At 34.8% G+C, this 21,613-nt stretch overlaps 1 protein-coding gene across 1 annotated transcript in view; it reads right to left on the bottom strand.

The window, feature by feature from the left end:
* Positions 1-20,026, bottom strand: part of LOC135073399 (proton-coupled amino acid transporter-like protein pathetic) — a 59,724-nt gene extending 39,698 nt beyond the window's left edge. Inside the window, exon 1 of the mRNA XM_063967578.1 lies at positions 19,834-20,026. The gene's annotated coding sequence lies outside the window, so the exon portion shown is untranslated. The remainder of the gene's footprint in view (positions 1-19,833) is intronic.
* Positions 20,027-21,613: the final 1,587 nt, after the last annotated feature.

The following is a 21,613-nucleotide window of genomic DNA, read 5'->3' as shown; positions in this document are numbered from 1 at the left end:
CAAAGTATTGGCCGACTCTACCTATTTTTTGACGATGATCTAATTAGAAGGCAATTGCGCAGTTCATTTTTTAATTTGCATCTTTAATTCAGCCGATTAACCGTTTAGACTTAATTTACTAATCATACGTTCAAGGATACCAAGATGATGCACAACAAGGCGGCCAAATAGTACTTATCTATAGTTCACATTATTGTGTATATGTTACGGTTAATGTGATAAATTGAAAATTATTAATAATAACCGGTTATTATGAATAATTCCCGACAGTCGCGGTGAAAGTGATAAATTAATCACATTTAACAGTGATTATTTAATAATTCAACCTTAGTACTAACAAATTTCATAAAAGAGAACAACATCTTGTGTACGTGTTCGTGTACAGCCAAACTTTTGAACGTTTTGATATCATATATTAATATAATTTGGCATAATGAGTTTGGAATATTTCTTGCATAATATTACTTTTCCATGATGCCTATAACATAATGTTTTGATTTAAAGTGAAAAATAGGTTAAGGTGCGGCGGGGGTGGCCCTTGGGCCACCCCTAAGCCGCCTATTTAGTTTTATACACACATAAATGACCTCATATTAATCACATTTACCAAATCATGCGGTAATTATTCATAATAACCGGCGATTATTCATAATTTTCACATTTATCACTTTGACCGTAACATATATACTATAGGTACATGATATTTTGTGCTAGTACCTACATTTTGTTTGTTAAGTGAGCCCCATTTTTTACTCCGTATGCTTTGAATATTTTTCATATTAAAAACATAAAAAGCCTAATATCTCGGCCCCAAGATTTCTGTATATTATATTCTCCCTAAAAATGTACTTAATACGACGAGTTTTTTCCTTTAATGTTTCCATTTCTAGCTGCTGAAATACAGGCGCCAGCATATTAAGTTATACAATTTATGCAATATAGCATCGTCTGTTATAACTACATAAGGTATTATAATGCTTAGCCAGCCGTCTTAAGTATAGAAAATAGTATATCAGTCGCACCATGTTGACTTTAAGGCTCATACTCGAATTGAGAAATGAACGAAATTGTTAGTGCAAGAACAGAATATAACTTTATTTATTGAAGTAGCATTAATGTGCGAAAATAACGTGATTTTTAACCAGGTTTATTTACTCACTTCGAATTTATTGTTCATATTTGTTCGGGTATCCTGCTCTTTCGATAAGATTATTTTATTTCAATTAAAAATAACAGCATTTTATTACAGCATAGGTAATCATTACCTCCTGGCCGCATTTAGGTACGCTAGTGTTTACGAAATCGACATAATCACGGGCAAAAATGTTATAAACTTCAGTGTAAATTAAATCCTATCATAACGCTGTAAAGTACATTTTAATGCCTGTGAGTTTACTGCACGTGTCGATAGTATCACTTGAGTCCGGGTGACGTGCAGTTATTATTTATTCCGCGACGCGACTGCTGTTGTCACAGTTCCGGTAACAGGAACAGTTAGGCTGAGTTGCACCATCTTACTTTAACTTTGACAAACATCAAAAATCTGTCAAACTCCATAAAAACACCGGTTATTGTTATTGTTACCGGTCAAGTAAGTTGGTGCAACTGAACCTTAGTATGTTCCTTATGGAACGGCTTGTTTCATTTATTTAACATTGGTTTTGAGTGAAAAAAGCAACTTGACATTAGATGTTTTGTTTCAAAAGGCTATTTCAGGTACTTTCGAAGATTTAGACCCTTTTTCTTTGCGATCCTAATGTCTACATTAATTAATTTGTATAATGCCCTCCATTGAATCCCGATCTTATCTTAGATGAGAGACACGTAAGCACCGACAGAAATCGTTTTTCATTTACTGTAGCTAAATAAAATTTAAAACATTAAGGCTGGGTTGCACCATCTTACTTTAACTTTGACAAACGTCAAAAATCTGTCAAACTCCATACAAAAACACCCGTTATCGTTATAGTTACGGTCAAAGTTAGGTGGTGCAACTCAGCCTAAGTTTGTCGGACGTGTGACTTTTTAGAGGCTCCCAAAATCACGTATTTAAATTAAAAGGAACGACATGATTAATGGTCGCCAGTAATAGATTGCAGTCTGGAGTCTGACCACCAGGGTTCAAACACTTTAACTGTGAATAGGTACTTGGTAGGTGCTTGACTTTTCGCGTGTATTCGTTTGTGTGTAGAGACAAATTTGCATACATTTTACGCGTATAATATTTCTACACAACATCAGGATAATTCATGATTTTTGCAGTCAAAAGTGGTTTTAACCGGTTATGAGTTTTGACTGTAACATACAATTCATAGTTACATGGAAAGTAAAGTAAAATAGAGTTAAGTGGGAGATCGTTATTTGTGACGCTACTTATGGCTTACTTCCAACTAGCTTTTGCCCGCAGCTTCACCTGCGTGAAATTTAGTATCACAGATCGGCATAAATTATAGCCTATATTATGTTACTCTGGGTTACAAACAATAATACTGTTAAGTTTCAACGAAATCCGTTCAGTAGTTTTTGCGTGAAAGAGTAACAGACATCCAGACATCCAAACTTTCGCATTTATAATATTAGTAGGATAGTGGACTTTTAAAGAGTGAAATGATGATGATGGTGATGACTGGTTGTAATTACTGGAAGTTTGCTGTCAGACATTCAAAGAGTCCGAAAAAAGTATGATTTCTGTTTCAGAGGACATGTCAGACAATGGGCTATGTCTAGTATTTAATGTCAGACATCAGTAAGTTGAAAAATTAACAAAGATTGCTTATAATATGTACCTAACTTGAAGTTGTAATCAAGTTTGCTTAATTTCCAGTTATTGGACGAAACTCAACAGATTTAACAGTCTATCTACTGGGAATATAATTTAGTACTAGGTACTGATAAAAGTTAGAGATTTTGGTTAGGAACTAGGCTACATCCCTAGAGAAATGTAGATTAAGCCATAAACAAAAAGGTACTTTCTATACGGTTGGGCCGTAGACAAGGTAACGATGACATTCGTCTCCGTCAGTCAGGGTTGTATCCCGTAAAGTTAAAGGCATTAAAGTTGTATTTACAAGTAAGTCCCCCTTTTTGACAACAAAAGTAATGTTATAGGTGAGTACATAATAAAAAAAAAACTTCATGTTAAATGTTGCCAAGACGAGCCGTATAGCTCGCACTTTGAAAACGTTATCAGATCTCATGTAGAGCCAAGCTTCTAACTCTATAGTCCAGTCAATAAAGCATTATAGATGGAAAACCGTGGAACACAATTTTTGACTTCGGGACTTTATTTAGACTAGTTAGGAGGTGAACATAGCAAAAGTCCCCGCCCTTAGCCCTTGAGCCGGCGGGGAGAGGGGGGTTTAAAGGTACCACTTTTCGGTTTTTCGCTTAATCCTCAGAAACTATGTGTCCTAGTGACATGACTACTATGAACCAAAAAAATGTTATTCAATTTGCTACAGGTGAGATGGTAAATTTTTTCTATATCTTGTATAGTTTTCGCGGCATCTGCTCTAGAAGGTCTGTAATATTGGAAATTAAATTTTTGTCTTACAATGTTCCCATCAGGAGAAAATCGACTAAATCAATGTTGAGCAAACATTCTAGACATGCGGGAGCATGTTAAGCCTAGTTTCAGGGAGGGGACTGCACCGTGCGAATATTTAGACGAACCACTTGGAGCCACTTTTGACTCCTCATCACTCAAAAACTACTGTGCATTAACACCTTACATTTGGCACATGTGTTGAGACTTGCAAGATAAACTTTAGCTTCAAATTTCATAAATATATCTCAAACGGTTCTTTAGGTATTGACGTCCAAAAATCTACATGTCTGACCTATAGATCAAATTCTAACCACTTCCAGAGGACCTTGAAGGTTCATATTTGGCATCCAGATAAGTAGATGTGTAAATACAAAGGAACAAATAAAAAACCAGTAAATTTTAACATTTCACAGGTGATAGATAGATTTTAGTGTACTGAATTTCGATTTTTGAACGTTAATATCTAAATAACCGTTTGAGGTATATTTATGAAATTTGAAGCTGATATTTATCTTGCAAGTCTCAACTCATGTGCCAAATTTGAAGTGTTAATGCACAGTAGTTTTTGAGTGATGAGGAGTCAAAAGTGGTTCGTCTAAATATTCGCACGGTGCAGTCTCCTCCCTGAAACTAGACTTAACATACTCCCGCATGTCTAGAATGTTTGCTCAATATTGATTTAGTCGATTTTCTCCTGTTGGGAATATGTAAGACAAAAATAAAATTTCCAATATTACAGACCTTCGAGAGCAGATGCCGCGAAAACTATACAAGATATAGAAAAACTTGACTATCTCACCTGTAGCAAATTGAATAAGCTTTTTTTGGTTCATAGTAGTCATGTCACTAGAACGCATAGTTTCCGAGGATTAAGCGAAAAACCGAAAAGTGGTACCTTTAAACTCCCCTCACCCCGCCGGCTCAAGGGCTAAGGGCGGGGACTTTTGCTATGTTCACCTCCTAACTAGTCTAAATAAAGTCCCGAGGTCAGAAATTGTGTTCCACGGATTTCTCTCTACACCGTCGTTAAAGCATTCATTGACTGGACTACTACAACTTAGTCAAAATATGTGACATGGCCGTTTCGCTGTCATCAAATAGGCGTAAGGTTATCAATTTATGTAGTAATAAAAGCCACATAATGATACTAAGTTAGCCATAGAGCTAACTCAAATTCCATCGCAACTTGAAAGCGATAACACAGGCCTGCAAAAAAAATATTTTTGTTTGGTGCAGCTCTTTTTGTTTATACGGTCGATAACATGGGTAATGGACAATATATTCACATACTTCATTTCAACTCATCAGCTCTAGTTTGTCGACTACCCTCATTTTAATTTTTTTCCCGCCTTGTTAGAAAATAGTCATTATTACATTAATATCGATAAACTTTATGTTACTATTTTAATATGGCTAGTACGTCCAGATGTTGTGTTAACGATCCTGATTCATTTTGATAAGTTTGTGGTGAATACTACTGAAAGATCAGCGTCAAACCATTAAAAACACGGTAAATCGTTTGTATTTTGCTCACTTTGGTATTGAAATTCGGCACAAAAATTAAGTGTAGCTGCTTCATATTGTATGTAAAATATGCGTTGAACATCTGCGACGATGGGAGAAAGGCACACGTAAGTTTTTGAAGCTTGGAGTGCCTATGATATGGCAAAAATAGTCAATTTTTGCAGTTAATTTCACAGATTATTTTCGTGGTTTAAGTACTGAAAAACTAAAAGAAGGTAGTTTTAATGGACTTAAAATAAGTCTATTAATAAAAGACACCACTAAATTTGAGATTTCTATGAATTATGTGGATTGGCTTGCGTGGATAACTTTTGTACCAGTTCTACAAAATTTCCTCGGAAAGCATAAGGCTGACAACTATGTAGAGTAGGATAAGGATGTACTAGTTCAATTCAAATATTTAGGCTGTTATATGGGTATAAAATTAAACTATCTCAACAGTAACCCAGATCCACTCCAACAAAATTTAGGAGAACTAAGCGAAGAACAAGGAAAACGTTTTCACCAAGATATAAAAACAATGGAGAGTAGATACCAAGGAAGATGGGACACTTATATGATGGTCGACTACTGTTGGGGAATCATGCGAGATTGCCCAAGTAAGTTTCATTCGAAAAAATCACTCAAAAGACAATTTCTTGATGTTTAATGCTAATAAAAATAAATATTAATTGTGAAAATTGTTTTTCACTTATCTCGGGAACTAGAGCTGATAGAGAAAAACTGATTACATTTTTGATATCGCCATGTAAGACATACTTAAAATCAGGTCTTAAATCCCCGGCACCAAAATGGCTGTAGGCCAGTGTAATACATCTATTGTAGGTACGTAATACGCCCGCCCGCGCACAGTGATCAATAATGAGATATTAGGTGGATAATATTCAAATTTGACATTGTGAGGGTAGTTAAAACAAATCATCGCGATGTGATTGGGGGTACTTACCTCATATTCTTGTTTAATATGAACGGTTAAAGGTAAGTCATTACTGAGATACCAGCTAGTAAATGCAGTGCTCTCGCTAATTTGTACTGATTTGTTCTATTTACTTCCTGTTTTCGCGCACAGTTATCTGTTTGGTGTGACTTATACAGTGCATTATTGCGTATTATGAAATATGGTGTACATTAATGAAGGTATGTACTTCATTTTCTATAACACTTAGTAACTGTTAATTGTTATAGTAATTTAGAAAAAATATTCAAAACTTAGCTTAAAATTTTAGGTATTTTATTTTATTTTAAAGCCTGTATCTTACAAGGAACATATTAGAACATGGAAATTTTGGTACTGGTAGATAGCTGGAAATCTGTATTATGGTATTCAATAAAAAAAATTACCCCGAACTACCCCTGCCTGAACAAACTTTTCATTTTTGTAGGAAACGAAAGTACAGTTAGAAATTCAAATTTATTTAAAAACCTCAAAAAACTTCCTCTAATTAAACCTGCAACTAAGCAATCTAAAGATATATTATTAAACTATGTCTATGAGGTCATTAGAGTATCAGATTTGATAACACAAGAGCGAAATGAGTTACGAAATTAAAAAAATAGCTTTTGTTTGTCAGCTTCCAGAAATTGATTAAAATCGGCAAAGATATCTCTCAATTTGAAAAAAAAAAAGAGAATTAGTTGTGTAAATGCATAATAACATCTGGAGATCATTATTGAACAGCCTTCAACTTCAGGGTCTGTAGGTAGAGGACGCCTGAAAAAGTCTTTCATGGATTTAGGTGACAGAACTAAGCGTAGTAGATTAAAAGACGAAGTATCATCCAGAAGTGAAGAATAGTTGTGCTTAGCAGCCGAGATGAAACTTCATTCAGTCGGAAAACGTAGGGCTGACTCAGCACTTCATAACATTTCATCATCATCTCCTGAATTTACTGTTAAGTCACGAGGCAGTCTACAGAATGATATTTCGTATTCGACAAAATAGGCACTAGTACTTTTTACCCAATTGAAATTAACTCTTCTTTAATATATTGAACTAAGGGCATCAGGGGGTACTAGAACTGAAACTCAAAAATATGTTTTTCATCAAACCCATACGTGTGGGGTATCTCTGGATAGGTCTTCAAAAATGATATTGAGGTTTCTAATATCATTTTTTTCTAAACTGAATAGTTTGCGCGAGAGATTCTTCCAAAGTGATAAAATGAGAATTTTAAAGTTACTACTACTTTCCTCATGAACGCGTAGAGGTATTTAATTGAAATTCATATCAAATAATCAGGTCCATAGTACCTTTAAGCTGTAACAAAATCAAAGTTATATTATATACCTACAGGTGTGTACGGAACCCTCGGTGCGCGAGTCCGACTCGCACTTGGCCGGTTTTTTAAGATTGTAGTCTCAAATTCATTTTTTTAATAAAGAAATATTTATTTACTAAATGATATTTTCAATAACATTATTAGATAATTGTAATTTCAGATTAAAATATTTTTGTCATCCTAAATTCTGATTATTGATCACTGTGCCGCGCAAGGATTTATTCGCACTGTCCGTCCATTGAGGAGACCCGTATCTCAGCCTAACATATTGAAGTAAATAGTGTCATTTCCAACCTAACAGAACATCATTTGTGAATCTGCTTTAGATTTGAGTTATTGAGACCTTTCTAAGGTGTTTAGACTTCTGTTTCAGCAGAATTTCACTTAACTATTCAAAAGCCAAGAGACATAGATAAATCAGTCGGTTTGATGGGAATTTGGATACAATAAGCAATTAAATATAAATTGCTGTATTGTCTATTCCATTAGTATCGGTCGTCTTTGTCGTTGTGAATGAAGACGGTTGTCAAGTGGTTGGTGCCGTGAATTACTAATTACTTATTAGTTGAACTGATTTTTGACGCACGAACGACTTTGGCCTATTCAATGACATTGACAATTGAATAGTTTCGGACAGTTCCGGAGGAAATTGTTTTTTGTTACCTACCTATTATTTTAAAAATTACATGTCAACTTGAAAAATAATGATAGGCATGTAGATGTAACTAAGTAGGTGCTTGATCTATGATCTGTTGGAGACGATGTTTTTCTACCGAACGAAAATCTAAAACAAATTAAAAAAAAAACTTTATTTTTGAAAATATTAATGACACCTTTGTAATAATATTACATCATCTTTTTATATCCTCCACTTACAAAAAAATATTACGGTCACTCTAATGCATATGTTCTAAACATGTGACATAATGTTATTGTAAAATAATCATAGTAATCCGAAGCCGTAGTGCAGATAGTAATTGCGCTGTTCAAGCTAAAAGTCGGGAGTATCAAGCGCTGATTGTGCTGCATTGTGCAACTGCGTGTACGCACAGTAAATGAACTCAGTAGATTCGCCGTCATTTAATTTTGATTGTTTCTTTTTCACGTTCATATTCACACGGATTTGTCTTAGGCTGAGTTGCACCATCTTATTTTGACTTTAACAAACGTCAAAAATCTGTCAAACTCCATACAAAAAGCACCGGTTATTCTGAAAGTTAAGTTGGTGCAACTCAGCCTTAATGTGATTAATGTCATAGAAATAGTAATACTGCCACTAGCATATTCGCCTCTTTAAAGGGACCGATGAAACAGTTCTTAAATCGAAATATTTGACGTATTATGCTTAAAAAGGGTAATAAAATGTATCTTGGATTGCGGTTTTTTATACTAAAAGGAATCCAACTAAAAATCCATTTTAAGTTCAGAACTTGTTGTTCTGAACTCAAAATTGATTTTTTTAGTTTAACATTTAGAAAGTAAATTCTGCATGCTGTTTATGATAACAAGATTTCACTAAAAAAGTAACCTTTTTACATGAGTAAAATCTCATTTGGAGTTGTGGTTTTACAATGAATAAGTTTTTGCCCTAACTGTAGGTATGATTGTCAGACACGAACCCATTATCATCATGTATCATGTCATACACTATTTATGGATTGGTCCTACCGAATACCTTTCCCATTGTACACGTTCAGCCTTGGAGCACAACTTGGAGGTTCAGTGAACTGAGAAAGGTTTCTGTTGCAATTCGGCATGAAGTGTCACGTTGGGGTACACGTTCATATTTACGTATTACCAATTACGACTATTTTTTGGTATGGCAAAAGAATAAACAAGTCTTTTCGGCATGGCAAAAGAAAAACGAAATTATTTAGGTAGGTACATACTTTGCAATAAATAAGGTGGATTTTCCCTGTTTATAATGGTCATGTATGATTTGGCAACTTTGTTTATACCTATGATAATCCGTACTCATACCTTCACAGCGGTCAATATATTCTGCTATATGAGGCTGCAACACAGTGCAACATTAGAAGTAAAAAGTAAAAGTAAAAAGTAATAAAAGTTTATTTAACAACTTTAACATTTACATTGCATTGTACATACATTTCCTTACATAAAGACCCGTTTAATGCTAAAGTTGTACATAAGTACGCTTCATTTCATAAAGTAAGTAAGTATTGCTTCAAAAAGTGCAGCCACATTCTACTAATGTCTATAAATGTAAACGTACGTGAGTGAGAGTGGATTAATGGAAGTTTTACTCTTTCACTTTGAAAACACTGCACTGATTTTGATAAAATTTAGTATAGAGATAATTTGAGACCCATGTTGAATGGAAACCATGAATTATACCTATAGTTTTTTGAAAGGGTGATACAGTCTTTCGGTGATAAACTGATATTCAAGATGGCGAGGCCGCGAAAAAGGTTTTAATGCAATAAAAATATTGCTTGTTTCGAAGAGATATTTTTTTACTGTCAAAATACATAATATTGCAGCCATATAACCATGTGTGGTAAGTATAACCGAGCTTTAGTTGGCAAAAGATTAAAAATGATTATTTAAGATCTTTATTATGTACCAACATGATGCAATAAAGATATTGTCTATAGACTAAAGTGCAGCCACGTAGCAACTGCTCGTAAATATACCACGTTTTATTAATTTGGTTTTTATTTTTTATTGCTGGCATCATATAACTGCACGTGCATAAATGCACTTATCTTCCTCCTAAAACATAAAGATGAATTACTGTTCGTTTGTCTCAATAAATCTCGAGAGCAGCTGGACCGATTTGGCAAATTTTTGTCTTGAAATTGTGAGAGATAAGGGAAGGTTTAAACGGTAAAAAACAAACAAATTCTGTTAAAGAAAAATAATTGTTGATCTAAATTCGCTAAAAACAGTATTAAATAAAATATGGAAGAAATATTTAAGGGTTAAACCTATCAGTAGATGAGAGAAACCTTTGCTAATTTGAACTAATGACGGCTGATCGTCATCGAGTACTTATCATTAACCATCTATTATCAATCGACACACACCGGCTAATCACGTGGTACTTACATTCATTCACTTTTTAAAATAGAAATTAGTAGATAATAGGTATTTTCTACTAATTAGTACTGTAACATGTGCAATTAACGTAATGATTCACTAGACCGTTATATGTAGACAAAGCAGGTTGGATAACTAAATGGCCGATTTAATTCATGTTTAAATAACGTTTTAAAAATAAATAGATCTTTTTTGCAAATGACCTTATTAGATAAGTTTTGCGTGATTACATTTATTTATTACGTGTCCCTGGTACCCTCTGGACCTCATGAGCCGATATAATAGTCTCACTTGGCTTATGCCCGTTTTCACCATCAACCTCTAATTTTTAAGTGACCCCTATGGTAACAAATAACAGGAATTTTGTTTTTATAGGGTTCCCTAAAAATTGAGGGATCGATGGTGAAAACGGGCATTAATCGAACAGGCTGATTAACTTGCCTTCCTAAGATCTAAATGATTAACAAATGAACCTGTTAATAGGTATTTTTGAAATAATTCTAAAAATAGTATATTAAGTTAGTTTCCACAGAAGCTAGTTTCCAAAGCCCTTGACCAATGACTTTCCTCGTAAAGATCTTCGTCTGACATTTAGACCAGGATTCAAAGAATCCGCCCTGATTAATCGACTTATTAGTAAACCAAACCGACCAAAAGTGAGTCAGACCTGTGGGTTCCGTATCATATAACATTAAAAACCATTATTTTGTTAATGTTAAAAATATTGACTTGTTCAATGTATTTAAGAGGAGGCTAGCGAAGTAGCGAGGCACGCTTACTCGCGAATACTTGCGTTAGCGAATTTGAGACTGTGCTACGCTAGTCGCTTCTAAATCTGGGTCTATGAGTGAGTGATGAGTATATTTTTACTTTTATATTTGTTATTTCTTTTATGTACGACAACAATGAGGGTTTTCGCGAATGAAAAATCCGCCAGATGGCAATACGTAGACGCGAGGTCCAAATGCTGCATGATTGCTTGATTAGTCCAAATGCTGCATGAATGCTGCATTATTTTTGACATGACATTGACAGATAATGTCAAAATCCACCAATCACGCAGCAGTCAGACCCCACATCTACGTCCCGCCATCTAGCGGATCTTTCATTCGCGAAAACCCTCATTATTATCCTAGTTTTTTACTATGTAAGTGTTACCTTGTGTTCTATGTAAGTGGCATAATTTCTCTTTATAAGAATAAATGTCAAACAATAAACAATAATGTGCTACTTTCGTAAATCGAAAATAACATAAACGCAGAATATAACTTTTTTTTAACAAAAATCGCACAATAGAAATATTAATTAATTAATATGTGAATCTGTGTACCATCACACTAAATAAAATAAACAGTATTTCGAAAATTTTACTTATCATGGTTCATTAGATACCTAGGTACTGCTGACAGTGAGATATTTTGTTATTTGTTTGTTTGATCTTCAAAGCATTGGCGTCTAGTTGTCACTCTTTAGGCCCACTACTGGACAAAGGCCTCTACTAAGGATGTCCACATTGGTAGCCCTTTGGGTACGGAACCCTAAAAACGACTTCTTGGTATTGTTTTTTTAGCGCCACAGCAAAACATTTTCACATTACACGTGGACAAGCTCACCTTGGTCTCGAGGCTGCTCTGTGGGTGACTTATTTACGAAGCCGCTAAAATTAGTCAACCTGTTTGTTATTTGTATAAACAACTAAGATAAACAACATCCCCCAAGTGACATGAAATAGGAAAACGGATAAAAATGGTCTGAATGGACTCCTCCATTACTCCTTTCCGCTGTTGAGTTTCGGTATGTTGGAAATTCTAAAGGAACCAACAAAGCTCACCGTGTAAGTCTCTCAGTTCAATAGCACAGACGAAAAACGACGTCACATCAAGCTAGTTACTGCGGTATTTTAAGTATTTAGTTGTAATAGTACTAAATTTAAAATGTAAAAAATGGGCTATAAAAAGTCATTAATAAGTACTATTCATAATAATAGTCATCACTCATAAATGTCAACTGTAAAGTCATCGTTAAACATTAAATAGTTTTTCCACAAATTTAGTCGTTTGCGCACAAATAAACCAATTTGAATTTGAATTCGCGGCCAAAAGGTGTTCAACTGTATTCACACTAGCAATCGAGTTAATTGGCAATGTTCAGATGAACCTTGTCACACATTCCGCATCACGTAATGATTTCCCGTCATTTTCATGCACGTCAATTTAATAATACCTTTTTTAAAGGCAATCGAATCGAGCAGTTCAGAACCTTAAGACAAAACAGTTGTATAATTCGGTAAATAATATCCCATCAAAAACAATACTTGTCAAAAAAATCAAGTCTCGCAACTCAGTTGTTCTACGGTAAAAAGTTGTGAGATCCATGTAATACCAAGTCCAGGCCAGGAAATTTTTAACGTTTTACATAAATTATTGACTTGGCCATCGCACTAAATAATTTAATTTACACGTGTTTTCATGCGATGGCCAAGTCAATATATTTATGTAAAACGTTAAAGATTTCCTGGCCTGGACTTGGTATTACATGGATCTCACAACTTTTTACCGTAGAACAACTGAGTTGCGAGACTTGGTTTTTTTGACAAGTATTGTTTTTGATGGGATCTCATTTCTTTTTGTATTTTGTAGACAGCAGTTATGTATCTAGAAAACTGGACCGAAATTGAAAAATTTTACTCGACTTGGCGGTTGCACTACCGTGCCCCCAAATATTTTAGTTTTTCCTTGATTCATACACCAAACACTACTTATATTCCAAATTTGAAGCTTCTAGGTCTGCTAGAAGTGCCTTAGAATTTTGATGATTGGTGAGTCAGTCAGTCAGTCAGTCAGTGAGTGACAAAATTAAGAAACTTTGACCCGTTATAATTCTTAAACTACTGGTTCAAATTGAATGAAATTTGAAATATACCGTGTCTTTACAATGCCTGCATAGCTAATGAAAATTAAGCCTTCTAGTTTTATCCACAACGAAGTTACAGGCGGTCGAAAATGGCCTGAATTGCTTCGAGAAAAGGATGGTACGGCCGTGCCGCTTTTTTGCTCGACTTGGTGGGGGCACTGCCGTGCCCCCAGATGAATGACATCGATTCAATCGGCTTCACTCCATCGATCAGTTATTTATTAGTTACTAGAATGATTCTGAATCACATACTAGGTACTTAGATAGTTTTTCATAAATTGGATTCGATTCGACCTTTTGTCGAAGGCCATAGTTTTGAATAATCAGCAAGTCGCGTGAAGTGCGAAAGGTGATTTTCACTCGGAAAAAAGTGTAATAAGGAATGCTTTGTTTTATCTGTTTCAATATTATTTGAATGGCACAAGAATCATGGGAAACCCAGAAGCACCCATTTGTTTTTAAATAACAAACTAAGCAATAGTAAGGATAAACAGCATAAGTATAGACTTTTTTGGATGCTCTTTAAGTAGTTTTAATATCATGTAAGTTAATTAAGTCATGTTACCCAAAAATAATTAAAAGGGTCAGTTTTCGGAATAACTCGTACAATTTCAATATTCTGTCACATATAAATATCCAACCTAAATAAAGATCAGTAGTCGGTACTTAATGGAATGTCATATTGAAGTATGCCACGTGAAGATGTATATTTTATTGAACTCTCTTTAATCTGAATATCGATAACACCCACTCGAATCGCTTTCTACCTTGGAAAGTGTCAAATATCCAATCACCTATTTATCTCAATTGACAAGACAACCAATTTTCAAATGAAAAACGTGACCATTCATTTGTAGGTAATTCACGTGTAAAGATATTTATGGAATTGAAAGGTTATAACTTTGTACCGAATTTCATATTTTATCTTTTATAAATAGAATGTAATGTAAGTCACTGATTGTATTGCGTTGGGATCGACCCCGCGATCTGGCATACCTACTAGTCCATAACGAAAACCATCAGTCCCATTTACCGTTTTATTTAAGGCAAGTGCTGTAAAAAACCTATAACCTAAATTCTCTAACAGCTTCTTCCAGTATACAAGTTTATCGAGCCCATCACCTACAATCTACATCGTTATTTTCAACAGGATCGTTATAATGGATGTCCAGGCACTTTACTTCCTTTCATAGGGAGATCCAATAGCTCGGGCGAGTGAGTAATATCTGCCATCGATATCAAAGGTATATTATTATGCCGTCGATATCTCGGATGGATCGTTAAATCCGTCGAGGGCTGCCCAGGTTAGTACTTCAAGTAATAACACTTAGAGTGACAGAATAAAGCTTTACATTTCATAAAACATTTTGGAAGATATTCCAAATAATATTAAGCGAATGTTTGCTGCCGTAAAGCTAGCCACGTACTAACTATACAACTAGTACATAAAACAATATTAATGAGCAAACTTAATACAATACTTGTGTCTTAAGTATTGTATTTAGTATGCTCATTATTTACCTAATTTAAGTTTTCTGTATTTTATAAGTAAGTATTATTAGTAGGCTTATAGCAACGGAGTCAAAAATATAATTACTCAAAAATATTCTCAGAAGTAGTTCGACTCAAAGCTAAGTAATAAATTGCTCCACTTTTGGAATCCACTTTAATCTTGATGTCTGTTGTTAGGTCTACATTTAGCCTCTTTATAGTTTTGCCATTAATTATTTATTTATTAATCACCTACTAGACACCGATAATATTTATAAACAAACACACATATCCGCGACAAGAAGCTTTTTATCTATTCAATACTGGACGGTAAGATAGACAGTTCCTTTGTGATTGAGAATTCCGCTGAAGTTCGCTTCCACCTGATCATCAATATCCATCAGGTGAGATACAGGCCATGAGCTTCCTCATTGTGGATATAAAAAAAAACTTATGTCTAACACCTTGAAGAATTGGCATAACTAATCTACGAGAAATTAAGATTTAACGTCGGTTTTGAATTCGCAACGGTCACGACATTCCGGGTCCATGCTTGCTGCAGGAAAAATTGATTTCAACCATTCAGTAAAAATCTGCATTATTTATTTTTTCTATGACAGATTACGAGTACATCACCCAATTTTTTATGCAGAATAAGGCAGATTTTTGGCCGTAATCGCCAATATCTGTTATTGAGATGCAGTCTAAAGTGTATAGACGTGCTCAGTAGGTACGAGTTAATGTCTATTCATCCTCACCTTGAAGAAGAGGCCTGGCTTATGACAAATTATAAGGTTACGTCATAATATTATATTGGATATTTGTTATCCCGGAAATGTAGTTTCCATTCCCAAATGGAAAGATCAATTGGGTCACTCGTTTCCTTGTAACCATAATCTTATCTTTTTTACTTTGAGGGCTCAAACACAAAGTAACAGGATATTTTGAGGAAAACCAATTGCAATTCAAAACCGTGTCTTTACAAGGTTGTACAGTGTACACCCAAGATCAGAACAAGTTGATCGTATTGCAAAAGGTCAGTGTGACGTCAGAATCGTTGGGTTGTTATTGACTTGAAAAAAGTTGACTTTTCACACGAAAAGAAGTAGGTATAAGATAAATCTATTGATTTTGGAAACTAAAGAACCCAGTATACAACAAAATGTACTGAAGGCACTCTACCAATTCCCATACTTGGTCATAACAATAGTTTATGTATAGAAAGGCAATCTTTTTCGTGCGTGCCCAAAATGCCCCTTATAAATAAGGAGGTTCCCCTAAACCCATAACCGACCCGCTGTCGGCCACGGGTCTTCCTGGGGTTTGTATCTTGTAAATAAATAACTTAATCATTGGGAGCTTTTCAAGTTGCTCAGGTTTCTATATTAAATAGCTCTATTTTGAATTAAAGTACCGATGTGGATCTGACGAGTGGACGATTTACCTGAATTTGTTTAGTTAAGAAAAAATAACAATCAAGAGAGAGTTAGACATGACTACTCTTTCATTTACAATATGAATAAAATTTAAAAAAAATGTTTATTTTCTCTTCACAAAGGTAACAAAGAATAATGGATACTACAATATTGTGAATGTTACAATAACAGACCCTTTGCAAGAGACTGGAATGCCGTGTGGACGGGCCTTTTTGACAAAGCGGGTCGCTACTCACTACGAAAGGCACTTTGATGAGCCTTGTACCGATCGGGCTTATTGGAATGTCCTCCATACTGCATTTGCCCGTATGTGGTATCCAGTCAACAGCCTTTTTTTTACCAAAAAATAAAAACAGACAGACAGAGCATTTTTCAGTCCCAAAAGTGTAAACACACAGGTCACACGTTAAGCACATTGTTCGTTCATGGCTAGGTATATTCTGAAATGAGATCATTGGCTGAGGTCTTATTCTTCGTAATACCTAAGACTAAACCGGTTTTATACAGCCAGATCATAAAAATACTTAATAAAAAACTCCTTAACATCGTAAATGGTACACATAAAAATCCACAAACTCCGTTATCGGATCCACCATCCAAAACCGGGAAATCTGCTGACTTCACTCGACGAAGACGACCTTTCAAACTGCATTTTATATGCACATGGTACCATCCAGCCTTGTAAACCTGGGTGCCAGGTACATAGCTAATTGGATGACTCACCAAAGTACGGTTAGCACAGCAATCACTGAGAAAAAATCAAGGTAACATAACTGTGAGTCACCACAAGGCCTGAATTCTTGTCTGTGCACTGACTAATAATTTGGACTCTATTTTGGTACGAGTAATAGTGCCAAAGAGGAGATACATACATAGATTTGTTGTAATATTCGTGACAGGTTTAAAAACAATTAGTTAACTTATGCAAAAGTGTAATGCTTTGTGCTTATAAAAAAATGAAAATTACCCAATTATAGGTACTTTGTTAAGGAAAACTTTATGCATTCAGGAAGTTCAAAATAATGTTTTATGTCCTACTAGCTGACCCGGCGGACTTTGTTCCGCCTTAATGGCAATAATTAAGCAGACTTTTTTTTAATTTCGAACGGGATAAAAAGTATCCTATGTCCTTCTCCTGGCTCTAAACTACCTCCCTGACAATTTTCAGCTAAATCGGTTCAGCCGTTCTTGAGTTATAAGTGGAGTAACTAACACGACTTTCTTTTATATATATAGATAACAACATTGTCATTTGTATCAACAGCATGTTAAGGTAAATCTAAAATTGGGGTCATTTTTTGTCCGTTCGTATTACAATACTACAAAAAACATACTTACGAGTATATGGCACACCAATGTAATGTTGGTTTTTAGAGATTGGATAACATGGAAAAGAATAAAACAAGTAAAGCTCTTAAGTAAAGTCACATTCCCACCTTGTTGTAAAAGGATGTTATGACATGACAGAAGCACGTAGTAAAATAGTACTAAGATTTAGGGAATGACCTAAGTTTCTTACTGCTTACACTAGGGTCTAACAGAAACTACAATGTTATTACTTGGCACAGTTTTCGGGGTAATGGAAAGTGCTGACAAAAGTAATAAAGATAAAAGTAGTATTAAGCCGATTGGCGGTTTTGCTGACCGTAATATATTTGGGACAATTGTGCAAGCAGAGTTTGCTTAAGCAAGCGTTACAGAATATTTGGTGTTATCACTGATTGCTATCGATCGTTTAACGCCTTTATTTACTTAACAGCTTAATGTGTAATTTGACTAATACTAACCACTATTACTTTGTAGTAAGGTTCAATCCAGGCTCTTCCCGCGACCTTTACGAGATCGTCGGTCCACCTAGTAGGAGGCCTGCCCACGCTACGTCTTCCAGCCCGTGGTCGCCACTCGAGAACTTTTCTGCCCCAACGGCCATCGTCTCTACGAGCTATGTGCCCCGCCCACTGCCACTTGCGCAGGACCGTGCATTGTGGAAAACCTTGGAGGAGGCCTTTGTCCAGCAGTGGACGTCATTTGGCTGAAACGAACGAACGAACGAAGGTTCAATATTACCTGTAGACCTGAAAATGTTTTACGATAAGTATGCTTTTCTCACGTAAGAACTGAAGGCATTCAGGACGGAACGCGGCAGCATGGTACTGAATACAAAAAATCGACGGCCGATGGACGTACGATTTAATTGAGGCTGAGAGGAGTTAATTAGATTTAAAAAAATGTAACGATTTCCACCGAAATCCCGTGGTTTTCCATATCAAAGGAAGAAACAAGAAGTTTTGAACTTCCATCATAAAGAGTAAGTCTTTATGCATCTTTCAGTCGAGTTGAAGTAGAATGACCTTATTGAAATACTAAAAAGACTTTATTTTTAAATAATTACCAAAAATAGGTATGTTTACATCCTACTAATATTATAAATGCAAAAGTTTGGATGTCTGGATGGATGTTTGTTACTCTTTCACGCAAAAACTACTAAACGGATTTTGATGAAATTTTACAGTATTATTCTTTGTAACCCAGAATAACATATTAAAGGCCATAATTTATAACGATCTGTGACAAACTAAATTTCACGCGGGTGAAGCTGCGGGAAAAAGCTAGTTTCTGAATAAATGAAGCATGCATTTGCATACAGTTTATCTTAAAGCGCTTTGGAATATATTCTGTTAGCTTGTAAGATGTTTAAATAAATAAATAAATAATAAAAATGGATTTAATTAACAATACTCTCTTTTAAGGTGAATCCATCCTCATAGTCCCCCGTTTTAGATAGTCACGTTTTATGCATTTAGACAAAAATATAGGTATTTATTTACTTCTTAATATTTTAAAGATAACATTTAAAGTTAATTTACTTGGTCTTAGTGCATTGTTAATTTAACAGTGCATTAACAATATTTGCAAAACTTTCTTTCTATCTTAATCTTGTTTTGTTTTTTTAAGACTTAAGGCAGACAATAGAATTATAATCTTTGGACAAAAGCGACAAGCGACATTCTGTTTCTTTTTTTCTGTTCTTTTTCTTACTATAGTAAATATTTGCTTGGCAATTTACATATTTGCATTGTTGTGAGGTAAAGACAAGTAAGTATTACGATAGGTCAAGGTCAAATCTACATTGTTCAACTTCGCATATTTAGATTTCAGAGATGAGATTCAATGCCGAAATATTAAAGGTGTATCTATCTTTATTTCCAGTAAATGTGTTTTTCGTTTTACAGTCTATTAGAGGATAATAATATAGCTCCTATTAATTTCATACTTAGTTAAAAGTTAAAAATATAACAATTTTACGTATAACGCATACATGCATGTTCATGTATGCTTTTCATTAGAATTAATTAGACCTCAAAGAACTGCTTTAATTACGGGCACAGAGAAATTCCATGAGAAAAAATTATAATATATGTGAAAATATTCCTCAGATATTAATTAGTATAATTAGTCTACTTTGATCCCAAAGCAATAAACTATTAAAAATCACACGGCTTAACGAGCTAGAGGACACGTGTAGTGCGCAACAATCGTTTGTTGACAAACATTACAACAATTCAGAATGAGTACTTACGATGTTCGTGAATAATTCAAAAGTTTGTTTACACTGTGAGGCAATATGCCTCGGAGTACCGCCACTGAGCCCTTCCTACCGCCACATCACTTTCGAACCGTTGCGTAAACTGTCAGTCGCGGGTGCAACACGCGTGCGTCGGTTCCGACGGCCAGCACAACACTGCTGGGCTTGCGAAAGAAACACTGCGCGCACGCAGCACGCCAGTCACGAATGACCCTTGCATTTTCACAGAAGCAAGCAATTTGGCTTGTTGGCGTCATAGTCAAGTTGAATGGTATGTCATCTTCTTGCGAATGCCTTGATTTTTCCCTTCGGTTCACTTATCCAATGCATCAACTTTGTAAAACATAAGTACTGCAAATATATTTCATACAATAATTAATAAAATGTGATTAAACTATGATAATATATAATGAGCATGCAAATTGACAATACATTATTTAAATTTTAAAACTATTTTAAATCAATGACTGAACAAAAGTGAAATGGTTATTAGTTATTTTCATACCGGTAATTTTATTACATTTCATATTTATATCGAAATTTTTAAGTTGTTGACTCTTACTCTGTTTGGTAATTACTTTAGTAAGATGAATTATTCTTTTACTGCTTTGTAGAAAATATAACTTAATGTTTTCTTTGACTATGCCAACAATTTGACTTCACTGTGCGCTTCAGAGCTCAAGCCGAATGGTCCATATCATTCCATACGGCCCGCGGGTCATTAAAGGTAATTATCAGCCTGTATGAGCGGTGTTTCGACAGTCTGTCTAGGGTTTGATGGCTCTCCGATACGATATAAAGCGGTATAAGAGTGTTGTAAAGAGGAAACTAATGAGCAACTTGATCTAAATACTTAAATTCCGATAAATAACCGTACAATGGCTCGGTTATGCAGTTCCCTAGTAAAGTACCAATTAAAGCATTTCGTTTGCAAGATAAAAGATAATTTGCAATAAGTATTACAATCAGGTTAGCAACCTAACAGCAAAAACAATTCCTTATTAGTATTTGATTGACGGAATAATTGGCCATTATGTAAATGTACTACTTATAAAATTCATTGTTTAACAGGAAATTGAACTATCGGTTAAATAAGTTAGTTTGGTCAACTGGCATGAGTTACAGCTGTGTAAATTTTAATCATGTTTGTCTTTACACTGCTGTTCCCTTTTTATTTACATAAATGAGCTGTCATGTTAAAGTAGGTATTATTGTTTAGTTACTTCATTAACCTTAACAATAGTTTATATGAATTATCAATGAAATGAGAACCTGCAATTAAAAATTCGTAGTTCATTCAATACCACAAATATTTTTGTGACAACATTTAAGTATATGCTAAATCTTGCTACCTTTAGATAAGGAAAAATAAATATTTCCTTAAATACCGTAACATGTAGGTACGAGTACCAACGCATTGCGGCATCGAACTTGAAATTTTTGGTTAAACTAAACAACATGGTTTATTTTAATGTGCTGTCGACCGTCCCTTTTGTCCATTACACGACTAGCAGACTAGTTAAATGTCAGTTTTTCCCAAACAAAACAAGTGTTGAGATTTCTCGACACCATTTTAAAATCACTGTTCTAACACTCGAGAGAAAATGTGGAGCAAGGGTACTCTTTAACGATGTACGAGTAGGTACAATAATTATTCTTAAAATGGTAACAAGGTTTGACTAAATGCCGTTTGTGGTTAACATGGTATTTCAACATGCCTGAAGCGGGTTTTCCAGCTAGGGCATGTTGTTATTAAAGGCTGGGAACATACAAT

Source organism: Ostrinia nubilalis, chromosome 7 (assembly GCF_963855985.1).
Source record: "Ostrinia nubilalis chromosome 7, ilOstNubi1.1, whole genome shotgun sequence".
NCBI classification, from domain to species: domain Eukaryota; kingdom Metazoa; phylum Arthropoda; class Insecta; order Lepidoptera; family Crambidae; genus Ostrinia; species Ostrinia nubilalis.
Note: the sequence above shows the minus strand (reverse complement) of the source record. Positions and strands in the feature narration are given on the sequence as shown.